This window comes from Pongo pygmaeus, chromosome 16 (genome assembly GCF_028885625.2).
Source record: "Pongo pygmaeus isolate AG05252 chromosome 16, NHGRI_mPonPyg2-v2.0_pri, whole genome shotgun sequence".
Lineage (NCBI taxonomy): Eukaryota > Metazoa > Chordata > Mammalia > Primates > Hominidae > Pongo > Pongo pygmaeus.
Genome location: NC_072389.2, coordinates 93,993,861 through 94,019,784, shown reverse-complemented (window position 1 = coordinate 94,019,784; position 25,924 = coordinate 93,993,861). Strand labels below are relative to the sequence as shown.

Genomic DNA, 25,924 nt, shown 5'->3' with positions numbered 1-25,924 from the left:
TGGACAGAAGGGGTCTCTATGTGGTAGACTCTCAGAACGCAAGGAGGCACGAGAGCCCCTTTTTCTGAATTCCTCCTTTACAGATGAGGAGACCAAGTCCACGGAGGGAAAAGAGCCTCAGGATAGTGGAAGTGGGATGGAGCCCAGTCTTTGGACTGCAGGGAAAATCCCTTGGGCCCACACCCTCGGCCAGTGTGTCCTGGAGGCTTGCATTCACGCACATGTGTGTGCCTGTGCCGTCTCATTCTTCCCCTTTCCTCCTCCTTGACGTTTGTCATGAGCACAAACAAGATGCAGGGATTCCTACCCTCTTCCTCCTTTACGAGCTGTGTATTCTGAGGCTGCACATACCTCTGTTCCTTGCCCGACCCTGGCCCCCCACCCCCTCTGCCCTCCCTCTGAGAGACTCCTGGGATGAGCTACAGCACTGAAGGCAGATGTATGCCCAGAACATCTTCAGCTGACTGCTCGCTCAGGCTGTGATCACTTATAATCACCGGGGGCCTCATCATTAGATTTCTTTCCTGAGCTTGCAATCCAGGGTCAGGTGGTTCCGAGAGGTAGCGGAAACAGTCAAATCCACAATGGAAACAACCAAGTCCAACCAAAGGAAGCGGAAAGAGCTAGTGGGAGAGCAAGGAGAGGAAAAAGTATTTCATTGAGTGACTCTTCACCCCCAATCTCTCACTGAATTCTCACAGCTGCTCTACAGGTTATTTCCCTCTTTTACAGGCGGGAAGAAATGGCTTCAGAGAGGCTGTGAAGGCCACAGGGCAAGCAGAGGCTGGAACCAGGAATCCAAACCAGGTTTGTCTGCCTCCAAAGTTCACGAGAACCTCTTGGTCACAGTTCAGTCAAGTTTCTGGAGAAGAATTTAACATGTTTGGGAAAAATCCATTGTAAGAAGGAAGAGTTTCTCACTTTGTCCTTGATTTTTCTTCCTCAGAAACTCTTTTTGTTTATAAACTAATGTCTATTTTTCATTTCCTCTTTCTCTTTCTCCTTCGCCGCCTCTCTCCTTGCTTTCTCTTTTCACTTCTGTGGCTAAGGTTATCAAATGTCCTGAATTGAGTCCCCTGTGGAATCCAAGGGCCCACGCAGTCATCTCTCTGGGTAGAGAAGCTAGTGCAAGCAGTGGGCAGGAGGCAGAGGCTGCCTGGTTGGTGTGGGCAGGAGGGGGACAGGCTGGCTTGGGAGGTGCCCCAGCTGCTCCTGGTTGCCTCGGCCTGTGGCACTCCCTAGACTGGGGACCGATGGCCACATGGAAGAACCAACAGGGCAATGGATGGAGGATTGCCAACCAGGCAGCATGCCAGACATCAGGACACCCTATGCTGCTCTCCGGCTGAAGTTACCCTGGTCCACATGGTGAGCAGTCAGGATGGGAAGTCTGTAACTGACTTAGCACCTGAAATTTAACCAATGGTTATCAACTTAATAATTAGGTCTCTAACTCATCTATTCAACAAGTACTTATTGAGGGCTTACTATACTCGAGACTCCTTTTAAGAGTCTAAATGAACCGTAAAATGATTAAATGTACGTGGCAGATAAGTCATAGGTTCAAGAAACTTAACTTCTAGCAGAAGGAAGAGACAGTGAACAAGCCTCATTTTGGAGGAGAAAGGGGGTAGAAAAAAAGGTGCCTGTGTTCAGATCTAAGACTTTTATTTCATTTCTCCGTGCCCCTTTAACCTGTTTCCTACCTTTGTGTTAATTTGTAGCAATTACAGATTGCAGCCAACATCAAAGACACCTGATGTGGATGATCAAATATTCAGGATTTAAGTAAAGCAAACGGCTTCTCTTTTGTATTTCAAAGGTGAGTGATGCCACTGTTCTCTTTGGTCAAACACTCAGGCAGCTCTATGTCTTCAAGGAACATCCATAACACCGTGCCCCAGGTAGATGGGATGACCTGTGGATAATTTTTAGGGAGTAACTTCTAGGTCAAGTCATCTAATGGCAGGGCGTTTCTTTTCTTTTTTTTAAATTGAGAACTATCTACCATTCAAAGAGCACCGTCATGTGCATAGGACATCCAGAGAGCCTCAAAGGCCATGGGTATCTTGGCATCCTCACTCAGAGAGCTCATATTCTTCCAATTGCGGGGGCCCCAGGGATACACCTGCCAACGATACACCTGTTGCTGTCAGTCATCACCTGTACTGGATAAAACAGTGGCTTTAGGGCCAAAACTTATTTTAAAATCTAGTTCTGTTATTTCCTGTGCAATCTTAGCTAAATTACTTAATCTTCATGAGTTTCAGTGACTCTTTGGGAAGCAGAATAGTTAAATAGAAAACAGAGTCTTTGAAGTTTGAATTCTTGCTCTGCCACTTACTTGTTGTGTAACCTTAGGCAAATAGCTTACTTTTGGGATCTTGGTTTTTACATCTAAAAAGTGAAATAAAAAATAAACAAAAAATAAAAATAAGCATAAAAGTAAATACCAGCTTCACAGGACTGTCTTAAAGATTAAATAAAAAATCATACATTTCAATCACAGAGTCTGTATATATTATGTGGTCAAAAACATAATTTTTTTTTTAGTTTTATTATTATTATACTTTAAGTTTTAGGGTACATGTGCACAACGTGCAGGTTTGTTACATATGTATACATGTGCCATGTTGGTGTGCTGCACCCATTAACTCATCATTTAGCATTAGGTATATCTCCTAATGCTATCCCTCCCCCCTCCCCCAACCCCACAACAGTCCCCGGTGTGTGATGTTCCCCTTCCTGTGTCCATGTGTTCTCATTGTTCAATTCCCACCTATGAGTGAGAACATGCGGTGTTTGGTTTTTTGTCCTTGCGATAGTTTGCTGAGAATGATGGTTTCCAGTTTCATCCATGTCCCTACAAAGGACATGAACTCATCATTTTTTATGGCTGCATAGTATTCCATAGTGTATATGTGCCACATTTTCTTAATCCAGTCTATCGTTGTTGGACATTTAGGTTGGTTCCAAGTCTTTGCTATTGTGAATAGTGCTGCAATAAACATACGTGTGCATGTGTTTTTATAGCAGCATGATTTATAATCTTTTGGGTATATACCCAGTAATGGGATGGCTGGGTCAAATGGTATTTCTAGTTCTAGATCCCTGAGGAATCGCCACACTGACTTCCACAATGGTTGAACTAGTTTACAGTCCCACCAACAGTGTAAAAGTGTTCCTATTTCTCCACATCCTCTCCAGCACCTGTTGTTTCTTGACTTTTTAATGATTGCCATTCTAACTGGTGTGAGATGGTATCTCATTGTGGTTTTGATTAGCATTTCTCTGATGGCCAGTGATGGTGAGCATTTTTTCGGCTGCATAAATGTCTTCTTTTGAGAAGTGTCTGTTCATATCCTTTGCCCACTTTTTGATGGGGTTGTTTGTTTTTTTTCTTGTAAATTTGTTTGAGTTCGTTGTAGATTCTGGATATTAGCCCTTTGTCAGATGAGTAGATTGCAAAAATTTTCTCCCATTCTGTAGGTTTCCTGTTCACTCTGATGGTAGTTTCTTTTGCTGTGCAGAAGCTCTTTAGTTTAATTAGATCCCATTTATCGATTTTGGCTTTTGTTGCCATTGCTTTTGGTGTTTTAGACATGAAGTCCTTGCCCATGCCTATGTCCTGAATGGTATTGCCTAGGTTTTCTTCTAGGGTTTTTATGGTTTTAGGTCTAACGTTTAAGTCTTTAATCCATCTTGAATTAATTTTTGTATAAGGTGTAAGGAAGGGATCCAGTTTCAGCTTTCTACATATGCCTAGCCAGTTTTCCCAGCACCATTTATTAAATAGGGAATCCTTTCCCCATTGCTTGTTTTTCTCAGGTTTGTCAAAGATCAGATAGTTGTAGATATGTGGCATTATTTCTGAGGGCTCTGTTCTATTCCATTGGTCTATATCTCTGTTTTGGTATCAGTACCATGCTGTTTTGGTTACTGTAGCCGTGTAGTATAGTTTGAAGTCAGGTAGCGTGATGCCTCCAGCTTTGTTCTTTTGGCTTAGGATTGACTTGGCGATGCCAAGTTCCGCATGAACTTTAAAGTAGATTTTTCCAACTCTGTGAAGAAAGTCATTGGTAGCTTGATGGGGATGGCATTGAATCTATAAATTACCTTGGGCAGTATGGCCATTTTCACGATATTGATTCTTCCTACCCATGAGCATGGAATGTTCTTCCATTTGTTTGTATCCTCTTTTATTTCATTGAGCAGTGGTTTGTAGTTCTCCTTGAAGAGGTCCTTCACATCCCTTGTAAGTTGGATTCCTAGGTATTTTATTCTCTTTGAAGCAATTGTGAATGGGAGTTCACTCATGATTTGGCTCTCTGTTTGTCTGTTATTGTTGTATAAGAATGCTTGTGATTTTTGTACATTGATTTTGTATCCTGAGACTTTGCTGAAGTTGCTTATCAGCTTGAGGAGATTTTGGGCTGAGACGATGGGGTTTTCTAGATATACAATCATGTCATCTGCAAACAGGGACAATTTGACTTCCTCTTTTCCTAATTGAATACCGTTTATTTCCTTCTCCTGCCTAATTGCCCTGGCCAGCACTTCTAACACTATGTTGAATAGGAGTGGTGAGAGAGGGCATCCCTGTCTTGTGCCAGTTTTCAAAGGGAATGCTTCCAGTGTTTGCCCATTCAGTATGATATTGGCTGTGGGTTTGTCATAGATAGCTCTTATTATTTTGAGATACGTCCCATCAATACCTAATTTATTGAAAGTTTTTAGCATGAAGCATTGTTGAATTTTGTCAAAGGCCTTTTCTGCATCTATTGAGATAATCATGTGGTTTTTGTCTTTGGTTCTGTTTATATGCTGGATTACAGTTATTGATTTGTGTATGTTGAACCAGCCTTGCATCCCAGGGATGAAGCCCACTTGATCATGGTGGATAAGCTTTTTGATGTGCTGCTGGATTCGGTTTGCCAGTATTTTATTGAGGATTTTTGCATCGATGTTCATCAAGGATGTTGGTCTAAAATTCTCTTTTTTGGTTGTGTCTCTGCCTGGCTTTGGTATCAGGATGACGCTGGGCTCATAAAATGAGTTAGGGAGGATAACCTCTTTTTCTATTGATTGCAATAGTTTCAGAAGGAATGGTACCAGTTCCTCTTTGTACGTCTGGTAGAATTCGGCTGTGAATCCATCTGGTCCTGGACTCTTTTTGGTTGGTAAGCTATTGATTATTGCCTCAATTTCAGAGCCTATTATTGGTCTATTCAGAGATTCAACTTCTTCCTGGTTTAGTCTTGGGAGGATGTATGTGTTGAGGAATTTATCCATTTCTTCTAGATTTTCTAGTTTATTTGCGTAGAGGTGTTTATAATATTCTCTGGTGGTAGTTTGTATTTCTGTGGGATTGGTGGTGATATCCCCTTTATCATTTTTTATTGCGTCTATTTGATTCTTCTCTCTTTTCTTCTTTATTAGTCTTGTTAGCAGTCTATCAATTTTGTTGATCTTTTCAAAAAACCAGCTCCTGGATTCATTAATTTTTTGAAGGGTTTTTTGTGTCTCTATTTCCTTCAGTTCTGCTCTGATCTTAGTTATTTCTTGCCTTCTGCTAGCTGTGAATGTGTTTGCTCTTGCTTTTCTAGCTCTTTTAATTGTGATATTAGGGTGTCAATCTTAGATATTTCCTGCTTTCTCTTGTGGGCATTTAGTGCTATAAATTTCCCTCTACACACTGCTTTGAATGTGTCCCAGAGATTCTGGTATGTTGTGTCTTTGTTCTCGTTGGTTTCAAAGCACATCTTTATTTCTGCCTTCATTTCATTATGTACTCGGTAGTCATTCAGGAGCAGGTTGTTCAGTTTCTATGTAGTTGAGCTGTTTTGTGTGAGTTTCTTAATCCTGAGTTCTAGTTTGATTGCACTGTGGTCTGCGAGACAGTTTGTTATAATTTCTGTTCTTTTACATTTGCTGAGGAGTGCTTTACTTCCAACTATGTGGTCAGTTTTGGAGTAGGTGTGGTGTGGTGCTGAAAAGAATGTATATTCTGTGGATTTGGGGTGGAGAGTTCTGTAGATGTCTATTAGGTCCGCTTGGTGCAGAGCTGAGTTCAATTCCTGGGTATCCTTGTTAACTTTCTGTTTCATTGATCTGTCTAATGTGGACAGTGGGGTGTTAAAATCTCCCATTATTATTGTGTGGGAATCTAAGTCTCTTTGTAGGTCACTCAGGACTTGCTTTATGAATCTGGGTGCTCCTGTATTGGGTGCATATATATTTAGGATAGTTAGCTCTTCTTGTTGAATTGATCCCTTTACCATTATGTAATGGCCTTGTCTCTTTTGATCTTTGTTGGTTTAAAGTCTGTTTTATCAGAGACTAGGATTGCAACCCCTGCCTTTTTTTGTTTTCCATTTGCTTGGTAGATCTTCCTCCATTCCTTTATTTTGAGCCTATGTGTGTCCCTGCATGTGAGATGCGTTTCCTGAATACAGCACACTGATGGGTCTTGACTCTTTATCCAATTTGCCAGTCTGTGTCTTTTAATTGGAGCATTTAGCCCATTTACATTTAAAGTTAATATTGTTATGTGTGAATTTGATCCTGTCATTATGATGTTAGCTGGTTATTTTGCTCGATAGTTGATGCAGTTTCCTCCTAGCCTTGATGGTCTTTACAATTTGGCATGTTTTTGCAGTGGCTGGTACCAGTTGTTCCTTTCCATGTTTAGTGCTTCCTTCAGGAGCTCTTTTAGGGCAGGCCTGGTGGTGACAAAATCTCTCAGCATTTGCTTGTCTGTAAAGTATTTTATTTCTCCTTCACTTATGAAGCTTAGTTTGGCTGGATATGAGATTCTGGGTTGAAAATTCTTTTCTTTAAGAATGTTGAATATTGGTCCCCACTCTCTTCTGGCTTGTAGAGTTTCTGCAAGAGATCAGCTGTTAGTCTGATGGGCTTCCTTTTGTGGGTAACCCGACCTTTCTCTCTGGCTGCCCTTAACATTTTTTCCTTCATTTCAACTTTGGTGAATCTGACAATTATGTGTCTTGGAGTTGCTCTTCTCGAGGAGTATCTTTGTGGTGTTCTCTGTATTTCCTCAATTTGATTGTTGGCCTTCCTTGCCAGATTGGGGAAGTTCTCCTGGATAATATCCTGCAGAGTGTTTTCCAACATGGTTCCATTCTCCCCATCACTTTCAGGTACACCAGTCAGACGTAGATTTGGTCTTTTCACATAGTCCCATATTTCTTGGAGGCTTTGTTCATTTCTTTTTATTCTTTTTTCTCTAAACTTCTCTTCTCGCTTCATTTCATTCATTTCGTCTTCCATCACTGATACCCCTTCTTCCAGTTGATTGCATTGGCTACTGAGGCTTCCGCATTTGTCACATAGCTCTTGTGCCTTGGTTTTCAGCTCCATCAGGTCCTTTAAGGACTTATCTGCATTGGTTATTCTAGTTATCCATTTGTCTAATTTTTTTTCAAAGCTTTTAACTTCTTTGCCATTGGTTCGAATTTCCTCCTGTAGCTCGGAGTAGTTTGATCGTCTGAAGCCTTCTTCTCTCAGCTCATCAAAGTCATTCTCCGTCCAGCTTTGTTCCATTGCTGGTGAGGAGCTATGTTCCTTTGGAGGAGGAGAGGCGCTCTGATTTTTAGAGTTTCCAGTTTTTCTGCTCTGTTTTTTTCCCATCTTTGTGGTTTTATCTGCCTTTGATCTTTGATGATGGTGACATACAGATGGGTTTTTGGTGTGGATGTCCTTTCTGTTTGTTAGTTTTCCTTCTAACAGACAGGACCCTCAGCTGCAGGTCTGTTGGAGTTTGCTAGAGGTCCACTTCAGACCCTGTTTGCCTGGGTATCAGCAGCAGTGGCTGCAGAACAGCGGATATTGGTGAACTGCAGATGCTGCTGCCTGGTCATTCCTCTGAAGTTTTGTCTCAGAGGAGTACCTGGCCGTTTGAGGTGTCAGTCCACCCCTACTGGGGGGTGCCCCTCAGTTAGGCTACTCGGGGGTCAGGGACCCACTTGAGGATGCAGTCTGCCCGTTCTCAGATCTCAAGCTGCATGCTGGGAGAACCACTACTCTCTTCAAAGCTGTCAGAGAGGGACATTTGAGTCTGCAGAGGTTACTGCTGTCTTTTTGTTTGTCTGTGCCCTGCCCCCAGAGGTGGAGCCTACAGAGGAAGGCAGGCCTCCTTGAGCTGTGGTGGGCTCCACCCAGTTCTAGCTTCCCGGCCGCTTTTTTTACCTAATCAAACAACTAACTCGGCAATGGCGGGCGCCCCTCCCCCAGCCTCGCTGCCACCTTGTAGTTTGATCTTGGACTGCTGTGCTAGCAATGAGCAAGACTCCGTGGGTGTAGGACCCTCTGAGCCAGGTGCAGGATATAATCTCCTGGTGTGCTGTTTTTTAAGCCCATTGGAAAAGCGCAGTATTAGGGTGGGAGTGACCCGATTTTCCAGGTGCCATCTGTCACCACTTTTTGACTAGGAAAGGGAATTCCCTGACCCCTTGCGCTTCCCGGGTGAGGCAATGCCTCGCCCTGCTTTGGCTCGCGCACGGCGCACTGCACCCACTGTCCTGCACCTACTGTCTGGCACTCCCCAGTGAGATGAGCCCGGTACCTCAGTTGGAAATGCAGAAATCACCCATCTTTTGTGTCGCTCACGCTGGGAGCTGTAGACAAGAGCTGTTCCTATTCAGTCATCTTTGCTCCTCCCCCCGCAAAAACATAATTTTTAAACCCTTCATTTAGAATGAAATAGGACCTCCTGGGGTAACTCCTTCCCCAGCCCAGAAATGGCACTACCATCTACCCAAGTGCTTGGCCCCAAAACCTAGAAGTCATTCATGATTCTTCTTTTTACATCACCATCACCCCCTTTCTCCAGCATATAATTCAACAGCAAGTTTCTTGACTTGACTCCTAAATGCCTCTTGAATCTGTCTTCACTCTCCATCTTCACTGCTAATCACTCCATTTGTAGCCATAATAATCTCTCCCTTAGCAGTTTTAAAACATGGTCCCCAAATTCTTTAACACTTCTGGCATCAAGAGGTGGAGTTGATGTTCCTTCCCCCTTGAACCTGGGTGGGCCCAAGACTACTTTAACTAATTGTGTATGGTGGAAGCGAAGCTATGTGACTTCTCTGAATAGATCATAAAAAGCTTCTTTTTGCTTCTCTTAGAACACTCACTTTGGATGCTCCCTATTGTAACTAAGCTGCCATGCTGTGAGGAAGCCCAAGAGGCACGCATGTTGGTATTCCAGTTAACAGTTCCAGCTTAACTCCGCTAGTGTAGTTCCCACCCATTTAAATCATCTCAGCCATTTGAGACTTCCAAGCTGAGGCTTCAGACATCATGAGCGTAGATAAGCCATGTCTGTTGCACTCTTTCTGAATTCTTGACTCATAGATAATGACCATAATAAAATAATTTTTTGGTTTTTTATTTAAAAATTTTTACAGTTTTCTCTATATGCCAGAAAGTTATTGTTTTAATGCTTCTGAATTTGGGGTAGTTTGTTACACAGTGATAGATAACCAGAATGCTCCTCTTGACTACTGGCATGCTCTCCCAACTTATTTCCCTCCTTCCACTAATATCTATTCTCCATGCAGCAGCCACAGGAATCTCTTGGAAATGTGAATCAGATAACATCACTCTGTCATGTGAAATTATTTCAAAAATCTTACCTTGGTCTACTAGACTCACGTGTTCTGGTCCCTCTTCTCAGGTGCATGCTAGAAGTGAAACACTCATCTCTAGGGAAGTCAGAGGCTGGCCAGGGGCAAATGATGTGGGACACAAAAATCACCTATTACAGCTCGGTTTCAGCTTCCCCATCTCAAGGGCCAAGGAAGCATCACCTGTACTTGTGTGGGTTTTAGAATCCTGGCTTATAGACCCTAAACCCTCTACAGATGGTCATGACCTTCCTGTACCTTTTTGGCTCTGTCTTTTTTTTTTTTTTTTTTTTTTAACAATTTTATTTATTTATTTATTTATTTTATTTTATTTTATTTTTTTAATTTCTGAAGTATTTATTGATCATTCTTGGGTGTTTCTCGGAGAGGGGGATATGGCAGGGTCATAGGATAATAGTGGAGAGAAGGTCAGGAGATAAACACATGAACAAAGGTCTCTGGTTTTCCTAGGCAGAGGACCCTGCGGCCTTCTGCAGTGTTTGTGCCCCTGAGTACTTGAGATTAGGGAGTGGTGATGACTCTTAAAGAGCATGCTGCCTTCAAGCATCTGTTTAACAAAGCACATCTTGCACCACCCTTAATCCATTTAACCCTGAGTTGACACAGCACATGTTTCAGAGAGCAGGGGGCTGGGGGAAAGGCCATACATAGATCAACTGCATCCCAAGGCAGAAGAATTTCTCCTAGTCAGAACAAAATGGAGTCTCCTATGCCCACCCCTTTCTACACAGACACAGCAACAATCTGATCTCTCCTTCCTTTCCCCACACTTCCTCCCCTTCTCTTCAACAAAACCGCCATCGTCCTCATGGCCGGCTCCCGATGGTCGCTGTCTCTTCGGAGCTGTTGGGTACACCTCCCAGACAGGGCAGCCGGGCAGAGGCGCTCCTCACCTCCCAGACAGGGCGGCTGGGCAGAGGCGCCCCTCGCTTCCCAGACGGGGCCGCCCGGGCAGAGGCGCTCCTCTCCTCCCAGACGGGGCGGCCGGGCAGAGGCGCTCCTCACTTCCCCGACGGGGCCGCCCGGGCAGAGGCGCTCCTCGCTTCCCAGACGGGGCCGCCCGGGCAGAGGCGCTCCTCAGTTCCTCCCAGACTGGGTGGCAGCCGGGCAGAGGCGCTCCTCACCTCCCAGACGGGGCGGCCGGGCAGAGGCGCTCCTCCCTTCCCCGACGGGGCGGCCGAGCAGAGGCGCTCCTCACTTCCCAGAGGGGGCGGCCGAGCAGAGGCGCTCCTCACTTCCCAGAGGGGGCGGCCGGGCAGAGGCGCTCCTCACTTCCCAGACGGGGCGGCCGGGCAGAGACGCTCCTCACTTCCTCCCAGATGGGGTGGCGGCCAGGCAGAGGCGCTCCTCACCTCCCAGACAGGGCGGCCGGGCAGAGGCGCTCCTCACCTCCTAGACGGGGCGACCAGGCAGAGGCGCTCCTCACTTCCCAGACGGTGTGGCGGCCGGGCAGAGGTGCTCCTCCCTTCCCAGATGGGGCAGCCAGGCAGAGGCGCTCCTCACTTCCCAGACGGTGTGGCGGCCGGGCAGAGGTGCTCCTCCCTTCCCAGATGGGGCAGCCAGGCAGAGGCGCTCCTCACTTCCCAGACGGTGTGGCGGCCGGGCAGAGGTGCTCCTCCCTTCCCAGATGGGGCAGCCAGGCAGAGGCGCTCCTCACTTCCTCCCAGACGGGGTGGCGGCCAGGCAGAGGCGCTCCTCACTTCCCAGAGGGGGCGGCCGGGCAGAGGTGCTCCTCACTTCCTCCCAGACGGGGTGGCAGCCGGGCAGAGGCACTCCTCACCTCCCAGACGGGGCGGCCGGGCAGAGGTGCTCCTCATCTCCCAGACGGGGCGGCCGGGCAGAGGTGCTCCTCATCTCCCAGACGGGGCAGCCGGGCAGAGGTGCTCCTCACTTCCTCCCAGACGGGGTGACGGCCGGGCAGAGGCACTCCTCACCTCCCAGACGGGGCGGCCGGGCAGAGGCGCTCCTCACCTCCCAGACGGAGTGGTCAGGCAGAGGCGCTCCTCACTTCCCATATGGGGTGGCGGCCGGGCAGAGGCGCTCCTCACTTCCCAGATGGGGCAGCCGGGCAGAGGTGCTCCTCACTTCCTCCCAGACGGGGTGGCAGCCGGGCAGAGGCGCTCCTCACCTCCCAGACGGGGTGGCCGGGCAGAGGCGCTCCTCCCTTCCCAGACGGAGTGGCCAGGCAGAGGCGCTCCTCACCTCCCAGACGGGGCGGCCGGGCAGAGGCACTCCTCACCTCCCAGAGTGGGCGGCCGGGCAGAGGCGCTCCTCACTTCCCAGAGTGGGCGGCCGGGCAGAGGCGCTCCTCACTTCCCAGAGTGGGCGGCCGGGCAGAGGCGCTCCTCACTTCCCATAGGGGGTGGAAGCCGGGCAGAGGCGCTCCTCACTTCCCAGATGGGGCAGCTGGGCAGAGGTGCTCCTCACTTCCTCCCAGACGGGGTGGCGGCCAGGCAGAGGCGCTCCTCACTTCCTCCCAGACGGGGTGGCGGCCAGGCAGAGGCGCTCCTCACCTCCCAGACGGGGCGGCCGGGCAGAGGCACTCCTCACCTCCCAGAGTGGGCGGCCGGGCAGAGGCGCTCCTCACTTCCCAGAGTGGGCGGCCGGGCAGAGGCGCTCCTCACTTCCCAGAGTGGGCGGCCGGGCAGAGGCGCTCCTCACTTCCCATAGGGGGTGGCAGCCGGGCAGAGGCGCTCCTCACTTCCCAGATGGGGCAGCTGGGCAGAGGTGCTCCTCACTTCCTCCCAGACGGGGTGGCGGCCAGGCAGAGGCGCTCCTCACTTCCTCCCAGAGGGGGTGGCGGCCAGGCAGAGGCGCTCCTCACCTCCCAGACGGGGCGGCCGGGCAGAGGCACTCCTCACCTCCCAGAGTGGGCGGCCGGGCAGAGGCGCTCCTCACTTCCCAGAGTGGGCGGCTGGGCAGAGGCGCTCCTCACTTCCCAGAGTGGGCGGCCGGGCAGAGGCGCTCCTCACTTCCCATAGGGGGTGGCAGCCGGGCAGAGGCGCTCCTCACTTCCCAGATGGGGCAGCTGGGCAGAGGTGCTCCTCACTTCCTCCCAGACGGGGTGGCGGCCAGGCAGAGGCGCTCCTCACCTCCCAGACGGGGCGGCCGGGCAGAGGCACTCCTCACCTCCCAGACGGGGCGGCTGGGCAGAGGCGCTCCTCACCTCCCAGAAGGGGCGGCTGGGCAGAGGCGCTCCTCACTTCCCATATGGGGTGGCAGCCGGGCAGAGGCGCTCCTCACTTCCCAGACGGGGTGGCGGCCAGGCAGAGGCGCTCCTCACTTCCCAGATAGGGCAACAGGGCAGAGGCGCTCCTCACTTCCTCCCAGACGGGGCGGCCGGGCAGAGGTGCTCCTCATCTCCCAGACGGGGCAGCCGGGCAGAGGCGCTCCTCACTTCCTCCCAGACGGGGTGGCAGCCGGGCAGAGGCGCTCCTCACCTCCCAGATAGGGCGGCCGGGCAGAGGGGCTCCTCACATCCCAGACGATGGGCGGCCAGGCAGAGACGCTCCTCACTTCCTAGACGGGGTGGCGGTGGGGCAGAGGCTGTAATCTTAGCACTTTAAGAGGCCAAGGCAGGAGGCTGGTAGGTGGAGGTTGCAGAGAGCCGAGATCACACCACTGCACTCCAGCCTGAGCACCATTGAGCATTGAGTTAGCGAGACTCCGTCTGCAATCCCAGCACCTCGGGAGGCCGAGGCAGGCAGATCACTCGAGGCCAGGAGCTGGAGACCAGCCCGGTCAACACGGCGAAACCCCGTCTCCACCAAAAATACAAAAACCATTCAGGCGTGGCGGCGCGCGCCTGCAATCCCAGGCACTCGGCAGGCCAAGGCAGGAGAGTCACAGGAGCCCGAGGCAGGGAGGTTGCAGCAAGCCGAGATCCCGGCAGTACAGTCCAGCTTCGGCAACAGAGGGAGACCGAAAAAAGAAGGAGAGGGAGACCGAAAAAAGAGGGGAGAGGGAGAGGGAGAGGGAGAGGGAGAGGGAGAGGGAGAGGGAGAGGGAGAGGGAGAGGGAGAGGGAGAGGGAGAGGGAGAGGGAGAGCGGCTCTGTCTTATCTCTTGATTTCTGGCACTATGACATTTCCCTTTCTTTCTTTCAAGTGCAGCCATATTTTAAAAACAATATCAAGTGTTTCTACGTGTTTGTAACTGAAGGGAAGAGCTGCATCAACTTAACAGAACATGTTGCAAGAAGTCTGAAAACTCTATCTGTACATAATATGATCATCTACTTAAGAGAATCAGCTAAAAAGCAGTTGGAAGTTAGAGTGTTTGGCAAGTTGATCAGAGAGCAGAGCTGAGTACGCTTATCTAAATTCATACTGTCCTGTAACTCCACTAAAACCACCAGTAAAGGGTTTCTTTTTTTGCTACAAATCCACAAGTTTGGGTAAAATGAGAGTGGAGACAACGGTATCATTTTGGAAGCTAGAAAGGAGATGGACAAGTGATAACATACGTAGCTGACCTGAGAAAGAAGACTCTGAAGGCAGCAGTGAAAAAATCCACCAACCAACCAAATTTACACTGCAGAATCCTCAAAGGCTCAGGGATTACTGGCATTAGAAACTTTCAGAACTGGAGATAGAGGTGGGAATAAAGAGGATTGGTGGAAAGCTGTTTCAGAAACAGGAATGGAGAATTATTGCCTAATGAGTACAGACTTTGTGTTTGGGGTGATGAAAAATTCTGTAAATAAATAATAGTGATGCTTGCACAACACTGTGAGTGTAATTTACACTACGATTAAAGTAGCAAATTTTATGTCATATATGTTTTACCACAATGAAAAAGAAGCAATTAGACCTCTACATTTTCTCCCTCATTCCTTGCTGATGGGTTAGGAAGCCCTAATATCCTGGCCAAAATACAAGGGGTTTATTTTCCAGAAAGGTAAAAGAAAGTGTCCATAGATAGAGGACACCAGGCTCAGTCAATGTTATGGGTACTATACTGAAAATAGGGAGACAAAATGACTGAATGCAAACTGGATGCTTAGATTCCCAGGCTTTCTCCTCTACTCTGTGCCCTCTTTGAATCCCAGAACACAGCCCTTTAACTTCCTAGCAGGAGATTAGAATAATTGTTTCTGGGGAATCTGAGTAGCTCAATAAGAAAGACTGAAGAGACTTACATTGAGGTTCCCTAGCAAATGGCCCAGCTGTATCACTTAACAGTGTAGTTCACAATCAACAAGTGCCACAATGAGCTCAGGACTTTCAATCAATGGTTTAGGTCCCCATTATTAAATATAATTATCAGAGATTTGAGAAGGTGAGAATGACTCTAATGTGAACGACTGAATACCAAACAAGCTAGTAGGCAGACAGAAAAAGGCAACAGGTAGGAAACAAGAATAGGACAGGAAAAAGGAAACAGGTAGGATAGCATCTGTGAAACAAGAACGTGATGCTATCCAAAAAGAATGGATATTTAGAGAACAAAATAAACTTTTAGAAATTAAAATCATGATAGTGGAAATGAAAAACTCAATGGAAGGGTTAGAAGATAAAGCTAGGCAAATTTCTCAGATAGCATACCATAGCTCAGATAGCTCAACATCTGAATAATAAGAGTGTCAGAAGGATAAAACAAAGACAGTGAACAAGAGAAAATCATCAATGAAGTAATTAAAAAAAGTTTATAACTTAAGAACATGAAAACCCAACACTAACATTTATTTATATTGTAAAATTTTAGAATGCTGTTGTATTAGTATGAGTTTTATACTGCTGTGTAACAAATTACCATAAACTTAAGTAGTTCAAATGGACATACATTTAGCATAGCATGGTTTCTATGGGTCAGGGTTTAGACACAGTGTAACTGAGTTCTCTACTCAGGGTCTCATGAGGCTGCAATCCAGGCTGTGTTCCTATCTAGAGCTTGGGGTTCTCTTCCAATCTCATGTGGTAATGTTGGCAAAACTCAGTTCCTTGTGGTTGTAGGACTGAGGTCCCTGCTTCCTTGCTGGTTGTCAGCTGGGAGCTACTCTCATCTCTCAGAGGTACCTTTGCCATATTGTGCTTTCATAGACCATCTCACAACATGGTAACTTAGTTTTAGTTTTTCAAAGTCTGCAGAAAAATCTCTCACTCCAGTCTAAGATGGAGTTTTATATAACATAAAATAATCACATGAGTGACTATCCCATCACCTTTGTTATAGAATGTAACCTAACCAAGAGAATGACTTTCCCATCACCTTTGGTATATTCTATTCACTAGAAGTAAGTCTCAGTTTGTGTCCTCAGATTATACATGAGTGTAACCCATTGAGGGTCATCTTAGAATTCTTTCTACTATAACTGGGACAAATGAAGCTTTTGTAAGCTTTCAGAGGGAAATAAATAGGTTAATATAAATGATCAGGCAGTTGAATGGTTCAGATTTCTCAACAGCAATGTTGGAAGCTAGAAGACAATGGAGTGGTGCTATCAGAATTCCAAAGAGAAAGGATTTCCTACCTACAATTCTATACCCAGCCAAACTATCTATTGAGCATGATAACAGAATATGCATATTGTTGAAAAAAAGGGTCTCAAATATTTACTTTCTACACTTTCTTTCTCAAGAAGCTACTGGAGACTATGTTCCATAAATCAAAGTAGTAACTAATCAAAGGAAGACATCTGATTCAAGAAACAGGAAATAAAGAGAATCTTCAGCACAGCAGGGAAGGTACATCCTCCAAAGGTCAACCTGAACGGATTAGAGCAGGTTTGAAGCCCTGGGGATCAAGATGAAATTGACAGACAGTTGAGATGAGTGAATGGGATGAGAAAAGATTTAGACAACTGGCAGAAGGATTTGTTTAAACTGATGGTGAGAACATAAAAATTAATCAAAGAGAATGAAAAACTATTATTAACTTCAGATACAACAAAAAATTATTCAGGAAAAAAATAAACCATAGTTTACTACATAGCTGAGCTCTGAATAACTGTGGGTTTATTACAATGTAAATACTGAACATTAATCTAACCAAATTGATGACATAATTATACAGTTTTGAAAGGATGTTATTACAGGTTGAATTGTGTTGCCATAAAATATGTTGACGTCCTAACCCTCAATACTTGTGAATGTGACTTCATTTGAAAATAGGTTCTCTGCAGATGATCAAGTTAAGATGTGGCCTTTGGAGTAAGCTCCAGTTCAATATGACTGGTGTCATTATAAAAAGGAGAAATCTGAACATATAGAAACAGAGACACAGTGAAAACGCTGTGAAGATTGGAGTTATGCTGCCATAGGCCGAGAAATGCCAAAGATTCCTAGCAAACCACCAGAAGCTAAGAGAGAGGCATAGGACAGATTCTTCCTCACAGTTTCAGGAGGAACCAACCTTGCTGACACCCTGACTTCAGAGTTCTAGTCCCCAGGACTGTGAGACAATACATTTCTGTTGTTTGTCACCTAGTTTGTGGCACTTTGTTATGGCATCCCTACAAACCTAATACAGGTGGGAAGTACGTGTGTGTTGGTGGGAGGCAGGGAAAGGGAGATGAAAGAGTCAATACTTCATCTTCCTTAGTGGGAAGTTAACACATATTTCCTATACACAAAATATCAAGAAATAGTAGTATATGCATGGCATTTAGAGCTACTGAGGTGAATACTTGCTGTGGATTGGGTATGGTTTATTTGTCCCCACCAAAGCATAATGGAAAATGGTGAGAGATGAAGCTGAATAGTGAGGCCGAAATCAGGTCATTAAAAAGCCATGCACTCAATGGGAGTTTGCTCTGTTTTATAGGAATGGGAGCCTTTGAAGGTTTTCAAGTGGCAGAGTGAGACAGAAGGTGATGTTTCTCTCATGGTATAACCAGATGGGTGATTTCTCAATACAAGATGTCCATTTCAATACAAGATAGACAGACAGGCTGTGTTATTGGCTTGAATTCTTCAGGCAGACCCTCTAAAGACCCTATCTTAATCAGCTTGGATTGCTACAACAAATTAGCATAGAATAGGTGGCTTAAACAACAGAAATTTACTTCTCACAGTTCTGGAGGCTGGGAAATCCAAGATCAAGGCTCAGCAGATCTGGTTCCTGGTAAGGGTTCTCTTACTGGTTTTAAGATTGAAACAGAGCTCCACCACTTCCTGATTGCTTGAAGAGGCATACCTGTTTTGAGCCTCCATTTCATTATTTCTAAAATGGGGATAATAATATCTGTTCTGCTTTCCTCACAAGCTTTTGTCAGGATCAGCTGAGATAATGCAACTGAAAGCAATTAATAAACTCTATTATTTTAGCCAAAGTTTCTTGTTAGGTCTGCTCAGCCTGCATCCTCCAGCCCTTAAACTTTTTTATTCACTGGGGCCAACACCTTCCCCTTGGCCATGCTCATTGGCTGAAGGATGGTCATATGACCTAAGCTGGCCAATAAGCCTTTACTGGTTATATTGAGGGGAAAAAAGTGTTCTTTCTTCTGGAAGCCATCCTGTCTCCAGGGAATAGGCAGTCTTGAGAATGAAAACAACACAGAGAAAAGCAGAGAGATGTTTAAAGACAAATTTCTGATGATGTCGTTTAAGCATCTGCATCAAATAATTCATTTTTTCATTCCACAACTAGTTATTAAGTTCCTCTTATAGTCCATAACAATTTCTGGATTCTTGGCATTTGGTGATAAATGAAAGAAAGACCCTACTCTCATGGTGTTTGCATTCTAGTGGGCAGCCCTGGCAATAAACAAACACTAAATAAATGCATGATATAATGCCAGGTAGTAATAGATTGTAAGAAGAAAATTTACAGCAGAATAGGGGAAGACTGAGGTGAGGTGTTATTTAGATGGAGTGGCTGAATCCACCTCTACCTCTGGATTTTTTAAACTTCACGAGCCAATAAAACCTCATTGAATTGTGGTGCTGTCAGTCGCCACCAACAGTCCTGATGAATACAGCTTTACAAATGTAAGGATTGGTAATGATGCTGATGATGATTATAATTATAATAGCACAAAAGCCTCTTGAGAATGAATTGGATCATTCCTCCTGGGAATCCATGTCTAAGATATTTATGCCAGTGAAACAACCCAAGGACAGGAAATTATCAAAAGATTCCCAAAAATATTCCTCATGGAATTAAGTGCATACAAGGGTCATTCCTCTGGATTCATCAATTGTATCAATTCATTTGAAAGCCAGAAATTTAACTTAAAAATGCATTTTGAAAGTTGAAAACACTGAGCATCAAGTCAAACAAAGCATTCAGCTGGTCATCTGTGGCCAGCTGGCTCTAGCAACATTAACAGGACTGACACGTATCACTTATGTGGAGTTAGGGGACACTGTAAAAGCATTAGAAATGACGAAGTTAAAGAACATTCACAGCCACTAGTCACAGTCAGTTGACTTTCTGCAGTTCTTATAGGATAGTTAGAGGCTAATAGTTTCAAACCCTGATGTTGCTCAAGGTTATTGACAGCCAGTCATCAAGGTTGAGCATGCAAATGTCCATTCATATCATCATTTCCACAGAGGTTTTCTAAGTTTGAGTCCTTTAATTTTAAATTCCTGACACTCAGGAAATTTTCTAATGCTTTGTAACTTTATAACCACTCACCCCCACCCTCCCTCCACCACCCTCTTTCTTTTCATCTCTCTTCTCTAAAATTTTGGTGTGGTGATTAGTGTTTCAGGGATGCACCAACCACAGGAGTTTTCTCAGCTTGAACTCTCAAAAGAACATTGAAACATCCTATATAGTTTTGATGCATAGAATGTACACCAAATAAAAAAAATGTGTAACTGATGCTTCCATCATTGTCCTCCTGAGCTGCCACACCTACACTGTGAATAATATTTGTCTTACTCAGATTAAGATGTGCACAAGCCAAGATGAACCTACTCAAAAAATGAAACAAGTGCTTCCAGCCTTCCTGTACCTGCTGGAATTTTCTCATGTTTCCCTTCCACAAAATGCAACAATTGCTGAGATGCTGCATCACCTGCTGGGAAAAGGTGTCGTTATCCCTGAACAAGACAGCATGAAGACCCTTTCCAGAATGTCAAGCAGGTGTTGTCTTCTGTCACTGTGCTGGTTTGAAGTGTTGCACACCAGGACTGAAATGAGCTTTGCAAAGACAATATTCTGTCAGGAGTGCTATAATCATGGGTTTGGCTTGTTTTTGCACCAGTATCTTGATTCCAAGAAACATTTATAATCTGCCAGATAAATGTGTAGTTCAGCATTTCCCTAAAAATACTGGAACACTGAATGTTACATTTAAGAAAGAGTTCTATGGTCAGGCAAGTTTAAGAAACACTAGGTTAAAAAAAAAAGTTTAGGCGATAATACACATTGGTTAAACAGAACCTTATAAATGATAATGCATATTGTAAGTATACCAGAGCAAGGTGTGACAGGGTTCCTAAATTTATTTTATCACAGATTTTTTTAGATGGGAACATCTATTAACACTCTACAGAGCACAGTGTGGGGCATACCAAATTATAGCAATATTCAGTAGAATTCTTTATCCCCAGACCTTGAGAATTCAATACAAATGAATAAATGAGACTGTTTGAACACACACAATGGAAAGAGATTAAAAGAGATAATACTCTGAATTTATAAGTATAATTAAACCTAATGAACTACACATTTTTAAAACAAACAACTTCCCTACTTATGAATTTCCAAGTTGCAAACTTTTCTAGATAGGAACAACACAAAGCTACAAAACAAGATCACATTAACTCAGCCTCCCACCAAAGGTGGTGGTAGTTGCAGTGTGAGGTTCTTTTAGTCCGGACCATAGAGTCCTTTGTTGTAAAGTCATGCACCACATAACGAAGTTTCATGCAATAACAGAAAACAGGTGTGTCCCATAAGATTATAAGACTGTATTTTTACTGTACCTTTTCTATGTTTAGGTACACAAATACCTACCATTGTGTTACAGTTGCCTACAGTATTTGGCATAGGAGCATGCTGTACAGGCTTGTAGCCTAGGAGCAACAGGCTATACCATACAGCTTAGGTGTGTAGTAGGCTAGACCATTTAGGTTTGTGTAAGTGCACTCTGTGATATTCACACAATGACAAAATCACCCAATGACACATTTCTCAGAATGTATCCCCATGGTTAAATGACACATAACTCTTAGTGGCAATCTTGCTGGGGTTCTATTTAGTTCCAAGGTATTTTGCAAACATGATTAATGTCATTGTATCCAGTGAATACAAAAGCAGTGAACGTTTTAAATTGCTGAAATAAAAGGTGTGCAATTGTTATGGAATTGAAAGAAGAGAATTGTATGGAATTGAAAGATTGAAAGTGCTGAGAAAAATAATGCCTGTTGCTCCTTTTCCAAAAGGAGGTGTGGTTCAGAAGGACAAAGCACTTAGCTTGCAACCTGCTATGCATACACCATCTATGATACTCAGCAAGAGAGGAGGAAGAAGGACAAACACAAAAACTAGAGCAGAGCACTACAAGATCCGCATCCACATGGGCTACCTATCAGCCAGATACTCATTCAGGAGAGATCTGGGACATAGCTCAGTGACCTAAACAGCAGAATATGCTGAAAGTGCTGTTGCTGAACTGTTCATTCATTCATTCACTCAGCACCTATTTTATTTTATTTTTTGAGACAGAGTCTCACTCTGTCGCTCAGGCTGGAGTGCAGTGGCGCAATCTCAGCTCACTGCAGCTTCCACCTCCTGGGTTCAAGCAGTTCTCCCTGCCTCAACCTCCCAAGTAGCTGGGATTACAGGCACCCACCACCACACCCAGTTAATTTTTGTATTTTTTTAGTAGAGATGGGGTTTCGCCATGTGGCCAGGCTGGTCTTGAACTCCTGACCTCAGGTTATGCACCTGCCTCGGCCTTTCAGTGCTGGGATTACAGGCAGGAGCCACCACGCTCAGCCACCTATTTTATTGAGTGTCCACTATGAGCCAAACATTATGCTGGCTACGGGGAACACATTAGTGACTAAAACAGATATAGCTAGTCCCTGCCTGTAAGAAACGGATAGTCTATGGAAGAATGGGGGATGGAGGAAGCAGACAACAAACAAACAGAAATATAGAAGTGTAAACGCTGGTAAGTGCCATGAAAGAAACGAGACGAGGGCAGTGATAGAAGCAACTGAAGCAGAGGTCGGATAGGTGGTGGTGTCAGGATGGTTCTTGGTTTCAGGTCTTTCAAATCTGCACAGGCCAGAGTGGGTGGGGGCATGGCACATTGCAGCTATCGTGGCAGCTGAGGCCTTCCATGGGATGAGGGTGGGGGCAGGAGGGAATTACCTGGCTCCACAGATTTCCCCGGTACACTGATCTGATCTACTTTGGAGAAAAGAAGACCCATAAAATATTTATTAGCATAAAGAAGCAGCATCTGCTGGTTTTAAAGTTTCAAGGGACTTACACTCAGATTAAGTGGAAATACTCCTTGTTCCCTTTGGACTCACAAACAAATAGACTTACAAAGAACATAACTGTTCTTAAGTAGAGGAACTTCTGTGCTACCTAGCAAGAGTCTGGTGTTAGTTTTTAATTTCTTATCATTAAAGAACAGAGAAAATGTTTAATTGGATTTAGCTAAGAGAATTGTCTACTCAGGCTTGATCTGGATTTTTTTCCCCTTATATTGTGCACCTAAGAGTCTCCTGAGCCTCTTCTTTTCTTCCTACACCGATCTTGGCCCACACTGGTCTACACTTTCTGTGTCACAACCTTCTTTTGCAGACAATCCTGTCTTTATTTAATAATTTAATAGATCAAAATGTATTCAGCATTTACTTATTGTAATGCTGTGTTTACTCAGATTGGGTTGGGATATGAGTAATAGAAGAATCCAAAATTAACAATGGCTTTAAAAGACAGAAGGTTATTTTTCTCTCAAATAAAAATTAGAAGATGTGTAGTCCAGGGAAAGTACAGCAGCTCTGCTCCACAAAATCTTCAAGAAGTCAGGAGCTTTCTCCCTTGTGGCTCCACCAAGCATGACTCCTGTTTACCTCATGAGCCAACAGGCTTGCTTAAGCTCCAGTCACCAGTTCTGCATTCACAGACAGCAGGAAATAGATAAGGGAGAAAAGTCCTTTCAAGGAAACTTCCTGGAAGCTGCACTCACCACTTCCACTTATATCCTTTGGACCAGGACTAGTCATTTACCTACACATAGCTGCAAGGAAGGTTGGGAATTTGTTTTCTATCAAAAATAAAAAGATGGGCCAAGTGCAATGGCTCACGCCTGTAATCCCAGGATTTTGGGAGGCTGAGGTGGGAGGATCACTTGAGACCAGGAGGTTGAAATCAGCTTGGGCAACATGGTGAAACCCTGTTTCTACGAAAACTACAAAAAATTAGTCCGGCATGGTGGCACATGCTTGTAGTCCCAGGTACTTGGGATGCTGAGATGGGCAGATCGCTTGAGCCTGGGAGGCAGAGGTTGCAGTGAGCTGAGATCATGCCACTGCACTTCAGCTGGGGTGACAGAGTGAGACTCTGTTTGAAACAAACAAACAAAAAAGTGGAAAGAAGTGCTGCCTCAGCCAACAAGCTCCACAGGTTATCTGTTACCGGTTTTGTCAGCCAACAGGCTCCACAGGTTATCTGTTACCGGTTTTGTCAGCCAACAAGCTCCACAGGTTATCTGTTACCGGTTTTGTCAGCCCGCAAGCTCCACAGGTTATCTGTTTCCGGTTTTGTCAGCCCGCAAGCTCCACAGGTTATCTGTTACCGGTTTTGTCAGCCCGCAAGCTCCACAGGTTATCTGTTTCCGGTTTTGTCAGTCAACAAGCTCCACAGGTTATCTGTTACCGGTTTTGTCAGTCAACAAGCTCCACAGGTTATCTGTTACCGGTTTTGTCAGCCCGCAAGCTCCACAGGTTATCTCTGTTACCGGTTTTCTCTTCCGGCCTTCACGGCTCTGCTGAGCTCTTCATCATCTTTGTCCATAACTCAATTCCTGTTGAAGTTCTGCTGTCTATGAGAAGCCAGATCTCTATCACCTCTGGAGGGAAAACACATTTTGATTTTGTCAGAGCTGAAAATTGCCCATTGGGCAAAAACCCAGACACTGGAAGATATCCTACGTACTACTAGAATTTGTCTAAATTGCAGCAGCTTATACATTTACCATTTAACATCTTCATGTTCACTATCTTGCAGATTGAAGTGTTAATATTTTTAGAGAGTTTGAGCAAGGGAGCAAGAAAAGGGTTAATTTTTATGAAAGAGCCAAATTATGACATATATGAGCTTGGAAGCACTTTACTCACTTACGACCCTGCTATGCTGCTGTCCCCTAGAATTTGTATGTTGAAATCCAATACCTAATATGATAGTATTAAGAGGTGGAGCCTTTTGGGGGTGATTAAGTCATGACGGTTCCACCCTCTTCAGTGGGATTAGTAATCTTTTAAAAGAAGCTTGAGAGAGCTGCCTTCCTCCTTTGCCATGTGAGGACACACCAAATGCACTAAGATGAGGAACAGGGACTCAACAGTCACAGAATCTGCTGGTGCCTTGATCTTGGATTTCCCAGCCTCTAGAACTGTGAGCATTACATTTCTGTTGTTCATAACTTACGCACTCTAAGGTGTTTTGTTATAGCAGCCTGAATAAACTTAGATGGACCTCCGAAAAATAATAATTGGCATGCAGAAGTTCATTCACTGAATTACTTTATTCAATATCTATTTCTTGAGCACCTACTATATGCCTGATGCTAGGCACTGGGCATACAGCAGAGAACAAGACAGTCAAAGTCCTCATGGTGCAAGTATTCTAGTGGTGGGGAGGGAAAGAATGAACAAGCAAACAAATTCAGAACATAATTTCAGTTAGTGAGTAAGGGGAGAGAATGACTGGGATGGGTGGGGAAACTACTCTAACAGGAGGTGACATGTTATTATTGATGAATGGTAATAGTTAACTCTTATTTACGCTTACCATGCAATAGGCATTATTCTAAGATTTTACATGCACTGGCTTATTTGATTTTCATAACTATCCATCCACTCAGGCACACAGAGCTGGGGTTTGAGCCCAGGCAGGCTGGCTCCAGTGTTCTTGCTCTTAATGCTTCAAGATAAGATCTCCTGAGAGAATAAGCAGAAGACAGTCACATAAGGATCTGGAAAAGAACATTCCAGAAAATGGACTAAGCAAGGCTCAAGTTTCTGAGCCCGGCTGGCACCAACATGTTTGGAGATCCACAGGAATGCCAGCATGACTGGAGACTAGAGGTGGAGGGAGTGAGAAAGCCAGGCTGAGGTCTGCTGATGGGGCCAGAAGGCCAACCCAGTAGGGAATTGCCAGAGAGTCACAAGAAGGGGCAGGTCTGCATGGCACCTTTTCTTCCCCATCACTCAGCCTCGCTCATCGTGCCACTGCCCCCGAGATGCTGAGCCACACTCAGCCACAAAACCACACAGGACCATCTGCTTTCCACTCAAGAGCCAGGTTATCTACAGAGAGGACTTATGCCAACACTGATGCAAACGTATTTATTATTACTACAGTTAAGAAGCATCACTGTTTTTTTCTTTTATAATCCCTCGCCTTTATAATAAGACTGAAAACTAGGTGCTTTCGGGGTTCCTTGGAGGAAGAGCCCATGCTGCCTGTTCATCTCTGGGTAGGCAATGCCAGTGTCTCCACATGGGGTTTTTAAGTATACTCCTGACAAGTGGGAGGAGGCACAAGCTCTGAGGGGTGGAGTGGGCTGCCTCCATGGGCCCCTTCCCCTGGAGGTGTCAACATGGAAGTCCTCCCTGAAGCATGCCTCCTCAGCTGGGTTGATAACACCATGACCATCCCTGGGTCAATGGCTGACTGAGGTCTGGGGTTGTTGTCAACGGGTGTCTGCTATGGGTTTAATGTTTATGTGCCCCTAAGATCTGTACATCAAACTCTTTGATAGGGTTTGGATCTGTGTCGCTATCAAATGTCATGTCAAGATGTAATCCCCAATGTTAAAGGTGGGGCCTGGTGGGAAGTGATTGGATCATGGGGGTGGTCCTCCATGAATGGTTTAGCACCATCTCCTGCTGCTATTCTCATGAGATCTGGTTGTTTAAAAGTGGGTGGCTCCTCTTGCTCTGGCCATGTAAGATGTGCCTGCTTCCCCTTCCCTCATGATTGTAAGTTGCCTGAGGCCTCCCCAGAAGCAGAAGCCACTGTATTTTCTGTACAACCTGCAGAATCATGAGCCGATTAAACTTCTTTTCCTTATAAGTTACTCAGTCTCAGGTATTTCTTTATAGTGTGTGAGAA

At 45.2% G+C, this 25,924-nt stretch overlaps 1 long non-coding RNA gene across 2 annotated transcripts; it reads left to right on the top strand.

Moving 5' to 3' along the window:
• The first annotated feature begins 739 nt into the window (after positions 1-739).
• LOC134738329 (uncharacterized) lies at positions 740-25,364 on the top strand. 2 transcript variants are annotated; one of them, XR_010124001.1, is made up of 3 exons: positions 740-807; positions 1,725-1,822; positions 24,672-25,364. It is a non-coding gene; the product is annotated as an uncharacterized LOC134738329 (long non-coding RNA). The 2 variants fall into 2 exon arrangements; XR_010124000.1 differs by lacking the exon at positions 24,672-25,364 and adding an exon at positions 19,506-20,925.
• Positions 25,365-25,924: the final 560 nt, after the last annotated feature.